Source organism: Pseudopipra pipra, chromosome 1, assembly GCF_036250125.1.
Source record: "Pseudopipra pipra isolate bDixPip1 chromosome 1, bDixPip1.hap1, whole genome shotgun sequence".
NCBI classification, from domain to species: Eukaryota; Metazoa; Chordata; class Aves; order Passeriformes; family Pipridae; genus Pseudopipra; species Pseudopipra pipra.
Window position 1 is genome coordinate 87,822,490 of NC_087549.1, and position 8,021 is coordinate 87,830,510.

Below are 8,021 nucleotides of genomic sequence, written 5' to 3' on the forward strand. Positions count from 1 at the left end.
ACCTGCCCAGGCAGGGCCCCCAGGCACCCCAAGCCATGTGGGGCTGGCCCAGGCCATGCTGTGGTCAAGGCAGCCCCGCTGACAGTGCTCTGCCTTGAAGTGGCCATGCAACTGTAGCACAGATCTTCTCTGAGCCAAAACGCAGGATATTATGAGCATTCTCTGTCTTGCTCTGGGTTGACTGGCCGCCCAGTAGTCCCAGCTCTTCTTCTTCAGAAAGCAGCTCCATCTCTGACTTGGCTGTGAGTTATCAGAAAAGCACCTGATCCCCTGCCACGAGCCCTGCAGACTCTGCCAGTATCTTACTACTGTGCTTGCTTCTACAGCCATTCCCCAGTGACAGTAGCACGCAGTTTCATCTGGATGATTTGGATGATGATTTGGATGATGACTTCAACATCGATGAGGAGCTTCCAACACTCCCAGCCTCCCAGGTGCTCGAAGGCCTCCTCATGCTGTCAGAGACACCTGACCTGGTGAGCAGGGTGGCATCAGGGACAGCCATGTTGGCATCCAGGGGTCTGGGGCTGGTGGTTTGGTGTGGGCTGGGAGTCAAGTGGTAGGATAACTGCTCCAAACACCCTTGCTGCCGTGTTGGGGCCTGGTGGCTGCCTGGGGAGCTTTCCAGGCATGGACCTTATCAAAAAAAAGAAACACTGTCTTTCATACAAGCCAGAAAAATGGAGTCCTGATGACTTCAAATCTTCAGCAAAAAACAAGATTCAAGCTACAAGTACTGGTCTTCTGGCCACTGAGCCATCTGGAGGATGGCTGTGATATAATAAATCTGGAACAATAGGTCCAAACCTGTGGTGTCCTTCAGATGCGCAGCATCCTGAGCAGACTGCATCCTGCTTGGCCTGTACCACTGCCTGCCAGACAACTTCCCCTCAGCACACCCACTGGCCCAGGCTATGTTGAGAAGTTGACCCCTGGCTGAGGCTTTCCCCAGGAAAAGCCTCATTTGTCTCTGCTCAGGGCAGTCCCCCTGCCACACAGCGAGGACAAGGCACAGAAAGAGTGGCTCAGCTTTGCCTCCCCGTGATTGTCCAGGCGTCCAACAATGTGTCTGCTGTTGCTGCATCACCACCTCCCCTCACCATAATGGTTTTGGAAGGGTTTCTAAGCAGAGTACTGTTGTGTTAAGGGGACCAGAGGGAAACCTCAGGGGTTCTAGAGAGACTGGAGGACAAACAGGGAGTCTTGGTCACCGCCACCACATCAGAGGATGGGCCTCTGCCACCATGTTGCTGCTGACAGGGGCAGCTGTCCCGACCCACCGGTCAGGGGCATGATGTTCATTATAAATCCTTGTCAGGCTGAGCAAAGACACTGGACACATGTCTGGGAACTTACTCTACAGTTGCCATAACTCTGGCAACCAGCCCACTATTCAGACTGAAAAGGTATTGGCCAACAAGCCCTTAAATTCTTACAGCACACTTCCACAAGAGCGATGGCTAACAAGCCCTTAATTTCATACAGTACACATCAATAAGTTCTCAACTCCCAAAACAAACTCTTCAAAGGTGCTGGCACACAGGCTACCACACCACTACTCAAAGGTGCTGGCTAACAAACCACAACACACCAATACTCAGTTGTTCCCCCTCAGAGAGGGAAAACTTTTTACCACCTCAGTTGTAATATCTGGAACATGCAGGGCTTGGGTGCATGTCAATGGGAAGTACTAGGCTTAGGCAATTACCTGAATTGCAATTATTTTTTAAATCAGACTCAAAGATCACTAACAAAAAGTGTAATAGTTCAGTAATCTACCCTGAGATTAAAAAAAAATAAAATGTTAGAGACTGGAGGATTTCTGTAACTGAATAAGCTTAGGAAAAAAACCAAAACATTACCTCTCATCCATTCCTTTACTGTTTTAACAGTGTGCCTAATAATAAAGTTTTGGGGTTTGGTTTTGGGTTTTTTATTTGTTTGTTTGTTTTTAAATAAGGTAAGCTTGAAAATATGTAAAAACACATTAGCATAATTTTCTTCATTATTTATTTTTGTGCTTGCCTATCTAATTTTTGCCTATTTTCTAAAAAATAATGTCCTTAACACTTCTTAAATTGTATTTGAAGGAAGGAATTGAGTTACAATTTTCCCCAGTGTTTAGGAACTATAAATCTGGTCAAGAATGTGATTAACCAAGATCAGCTGGCAGCAAGACTAGACATTGCTATCTACAGGAGAAGGTTACACAGAGTCTTTTGTGAACACAGAGGAAGAGCTCCTGATGTGGAAAGTTGCTGAGATATATTGGTTCTTTGAGTTTGTGAAATCAACAGGCAAGTTCAAAATCTTAGTGTGAATTTTGCTTCTGATCCAATATCTTTAATGAACAGTGTTTTTATTTATATACAGACATACACATAAAGATTGAATTGAACAAAATTCCAAGACCTAAAAAATGCAAATGGTTTCAGCTAAAATGTGATTTAAGGTTTCTTGGTCTGTGATGTGGTAATTTTAACTGCCTGCTTTTTTCATCTAGTGGTTTGTCCCTTGGCAAACACACCCAGAAATCTCAATGAAAATCCCTTTAAATTACAGTATATACAAATGAGTGCAGGTTAAACTCAATCACTAGCATTCATTTAATGACATAAATTAACAGAATAGTTGAAGTTGGAAGGGATTTCTGGAGATCATCTTGTCCAACCCCCCAGCTCAAGCAGTGTTGCTTACAGCAGGCTGCCCAGGACCATGTTCAGGTTTTTGAGTGTCTCCAAGGATGGAGACTCTACAACCTCTCTGGGCAACCTGTGCCAGGGCTTGGTCACCCTCACAATGAGAACTGCTTCCTGCTGTTCAGAGGGAACCTCCCAAGTTTCTCTTTGTGCCCATTGCCTCTACTTCTGTCATTGGGCACCACTGGAAAGGGCCTGGCTCTGTCCTCTTTGCACCCTCCATTCAAGTATTTATATACGTTGATGAGATCCCCCTGTGAGCGTTCTCTTCTCCTGGCTGAATGGTCCCAGGCCTCCCAGCATCTCCTCATATGTGAGATGCTCCACTCTCTCCATCATCTTAGTGGCTCTTTATGAAACTCTCCAGTACCTCCATGTCTCTCTTGTATTGAGGAGCCCAGGACTGGACACTAGAGGCACTAGACATAATAACTTTCAACGATTTATGAGATAAAACATGATGTAAAAATATTTGATAATACATTTTTAAAAATAAATTTTAATAAGATTTCAGTGGAAACTAGACTTATGTGAATGACAGCCCTTTCTCTAGATGGCTGTAGGAACACAGCAATTCCTGCATGTTATTTCTTCTGGTGTACCTTATCTCATACTTTAGCAACACTGAATTATAACAGCTTGGGTGCCCTCTGGTCTAGAAATGACCCCTGAAAGTTCCAAAAATCTCTCTAATACTCATTGCTCTAAAAAATCTTGTGTCATGTGAACCTATGGCCTCATCAATGTTTATCCCTGTCTTTTGCAAAATCAGTCTTCTTCTATGGACTTTGGGATTCCTTTCTGCTGTTTCATTAATCCCTTTACTTGGCAGGTTTCTTAACTGAAGCTCTCTTTTGCCTCTTATTGGAGAGTCACTTACTTTAATGTCCTTCTGAGGTTTAAGAAAGGTGGCCTTGTTTTCTTTTTAAAAGATAGGGAGGGAGAAAGGAGTTGTCTCTTGTTGGAAGCACCAGTTCATCGAACAAATTCCAGTTTTAATTTTGAATAAAGATACTATGGAGCTTGGAGATGTGTTTAAAATTATGTACATGGTTAAGTACATGGTTCTTGCCTTTGAGCATGAATGAATACAGATCAACACAGCGATGAAAACAGGCAACTTTAATGATACAGTGGTTCTCTGAAATAAATTTCTTTAGAAGTGGAACAAAACTTACTAACAAATTACTGCAGTCACAGTTGCTTAAAATTCTGAAATGGCAGTGACTTAATCAACTGCCCCGTTACTCTGATGTGTCAGAAAGTCATGAGGTTTGTTACAACTTTAAGCAGTGACTTTCTGTCTCCCAGTTTTTGTTCCAGGCTGACAGTGTTTTTGACCCTGTAACCATTTGGTAACAGCTTACTCTCTTAGTCTGGAAGTCCTAAAAGTCAACAGTTTACAGCTCTCTGTTGCAGTTACTTGATTTCTGCAGTCTCGTCTAAAGATTGATAACAGATACTTTTTTATTTGACATGTATGTCATAATAAGAGACACATACATGTTCATGTATATTTTATATGTGTACATATATGTACATATATATATATATGCTTTTGTAATACATGAGGAGCAACTGCTTACCAAAGTAGGCCACCCAAGTTATCAGTGTGTAGTAATTTGCACTATGTCTCAGATGTGTGTGTCACCTCAATAACCTTTGAGGTACAGTTTTGCCTTGCAGATTATCATCCTGTCTGGGTATTCTCCCTTGGGACATGAAAATATTTCCATTTCATTTCCATTAGTTTTAAATGGGGTGTTTGGTAGAAGGCTATTTAAATCAGGCTGTTAAACTCAGCACTTGGCATTGATGTGGGAACTGCTGAAATGAAAGCTGGAAGGAGCCAATCTAAAGTGAGCGGAAGGGGTTCCAGTGAAGTGGCTATGGGGGTCTGAATTAAATATTAGTTTATTTCTTAATTACCTAGAGAGTGAAGACTTAAACAGAAAATCAGTACTGAGGTAGTGGTACTGGAATCACTTCTTAGAGGAGACAACACATTGTTGAAGCATTTTTGTTTCATGGATCACACGGTTCCTCATTTGCAGTCTCTGACCATGGTTCCCAGTGACAGAAGTTCTTGAACAGTCCCCCCCGCCAGATCGGTCAAAAAACAACCTGAATATTCCCAGATGCAAATCTCAACGAGTCTGTTCACATGCTGGTAGTTTGTCAGCTATTCTGTATGTTGTTATACCATTGCCAGAGTGTCTAGAAAATCAAGTCTTATTGCTGTTATTTAGCTTCCACTGGAGAGGAAGGACAAGGGTCTGTCCTGCATAGGTGACTGTGCAGGCAGGTCCACCTTTAATGATAGGTGATTATAGAACGGTATGATGAATTATTTGTATATTTTTCTTCACTCCATTTTAGTTTTTCTAGTTGGAAGTTAGAAGAATAAACACATTTGCCCATTTCTTCACATGCAAAATATGCTATATATTTGTTCTTTTCAGTCACATAAGGTGTCTGATTTACTGTCACACCATAAACATTAGCTTAATAAATAAAGAGGACCAGCTTTGCTATATGACATGGAAATAGATGCCCATAAAAATGAAAGATCAGTCCAAAATTAGATAGCCTAAATACACTTCAGGAAATCTTTTTTTGTAAGATTCTGTCACTAGGATAAATAATTTAAAAGTCACATTGTCTTCCACATTTAATTTTGAGGATACTATTCAGAATGGAGATATAAAGAGGCTTATAATTAGTTAACTGAATTTAAAAGGGAAAACAAAAGTTTTACTATACCTTTGTCTCCAAGTCAAATTTAATTTTGCAGTGATTGGCCTCTAAAGGGACTGACCAGATAGGTATAAGTAATTCCACACATAGTAACAATTTTTCTTTTAACACTTGCCATTCATAGCTGCACTTTTGTGTATATTTTCTGTTTTCCTTGGCTGCCCCTTCCCTGGTATAATGGAAGTTTTCCACCAGCAGCTCTCTGGCAATTGTTGCGTGCTGATCTTTGTGCTCCAGCCATGCCTGTGGCAAGTCTCGAAATGATGGGAAATACCTGCTTCCAAAATGTAAATGTATCTGACTATCCTATCTTCTCTGTTCAGGTCTTGCCTCTTTACCCATCCCTCAACTCAGGATGATCTGGGATTTAACTAGTATCTATGATTTCTGTAGTTTTCATTATTCTTTCTTGTAAGAAGGAAACATGAAAACTCTTATCAGGGGAATATTGCCTGTGTCCCACTGAAGTGCAGAAATGACAAGTAAAGGACATTTCCTAGAATACTTTTAATACAGCCTCATTTCAAATATATTTTCTTTATATTTCTGACATATTTTGCAAATACACACATACACACATATAGTAACCGTTCCCAAGGGGGAGGGGGCGGCGAGGCACGGACCCTAGAGTGGCACAGCGGGGCTCGGGGGCTCGGGCTCTGTCCGTGGTGCTGAACCAGGGCGCGGTCCGGGGAGCTGCCGCCTCTCTAAAGGGTGCGAGGGCACACGCGACTCCTGCAATCTTTTCTTCATGGGATGTGACGCTGGCGTCCTCATGGTCGACAGCAGCCTGGGGTACTGCACATGCCAGTGCTGCTGTGAGAAGTCCTCGCCCTTGCTTCTGTGTTTACTGGACAATTTGTCTCTTGGAAATGGATGCGGCAATTCCTTTTGTCATGCATTGAATGAATAAAGAGGGATATCCAGAGAAGGAAAGGGAGAGATGCTGGAACATATAATCCACATCTTTAGAGCTTTGTGTTCTCCAATTACCTGACGTTGTAAACAAAACCTGAACCAAAATAGCCTGTCTCTTACTAGATAAAAACCAGTTTCACTGAATTTGCTTTTTGTTTCTGACTCAGACTCTGATTAGCCAGACTGTGAGTCACAGCTATTCAGATAATAATCTTTCATCTACAATGAAGCAATCTTGTGCACCAAAACATTTTCTGTAAGACATACTAGTCATACTCTTCAGGTAGTATTTCTAAATAGTGACTTGCTCAAATTCTGTGCTTGAATAAGCAGAAATTTTCAGTACCTACAGTACTGATGTACAAAGAGCAGAATTGTACAGCCATTTATTCAATCTGGAAAGCATTTTTAGAACTTTGCCCCTTATACTAGTGTCTAACTGACAAGTGACATTTATTTTCTAAAAAACCCAAAAAAACCCAAAACCAACCAACAAAAAAACTCCAAAAAACCCCCAAAACAAAACAAAAACAACAACAACAAAAAAACCCCAAAACCCCCCAAAAAATACCAAAAACCCAAGCACCCCAAACCAACAAGTAAACCAATCTAATTTTCACTTTTCCAGAAGAAAAAACCCCCTGAAACTTGATTCTGTGTCATCTTTATTTAATGTCTTAATTCTCCCTATAGAAATTATATGACAGGAGAGAGAAAAAAAAATCGTGTGTTGTAATCTGTGTCTTGTATAAGATGACTCCTTGCTCCTTAGATTTTTGTCTTTCCTGCATTATCCTGTGTCACCTTCTACACTTTTTAATTATCCTAGGCCTTATTCAATAGTCAAATTGCACAACAACTGTCTTGACAGCAAAAACAATGGTGAGAAGATAATAATGGAAAGTATGAGTGGATGGGGTGATTTTAAGCCATTGCTCTGAGCCTGATGATTCCATAGAGAAAATTCTAAAATCAAAAAGATATGCAGTACTATCAATAGCTTTCCATGAAAATGCCACAGACGGAAAAGATGCATTGATCAATATTCCCCTCCATATTCATGATATCTCTGAACCCTCTGTACTTTCTCTTTGCAGTCAGGCATTGTGGTTTTAATATGTATCATATCCTATTCAGGGTGTAAAAAAGTCAACAATTAAAGTAGTGAACAATGCAAAGTGGTAAGATGACTCAAAGGCACCAGCTCAGTCTGTGTTCAAAGATTCCTCTCCTGAGGTTTGTTTTACATATAAGGGCAGTCAGGGCAGTTGATATAAATACATGACAAATGTGAATTTGAGGTAAGTACAGAACACTAAATTAAAGAACCCTTATTCTTTTAAAAATAACCTACACATGTAGAGTGTAGTTTCACTAAAAAAGTAATACTTTAAAAGCCACAATAGACCAACTGCCCCAAGTTGCAGGACATATATGGCAAATCCTAAAACAATGTTTCTCTTTTACACGTATACTACAGGAATATTTCCCCTTAGAAGTCCAGGGAAGGATACAAATAAATGCATTATAAAGGTAGAGTCACCGAGATTGGAAAAGCCTGGTGTTGGAGACAGATTGGGAGTCATGGAGATGGGATAGTAGGAGGCAACTTGATTGGAGAAGTGGGAACAAGAAACTAAGGCAAAG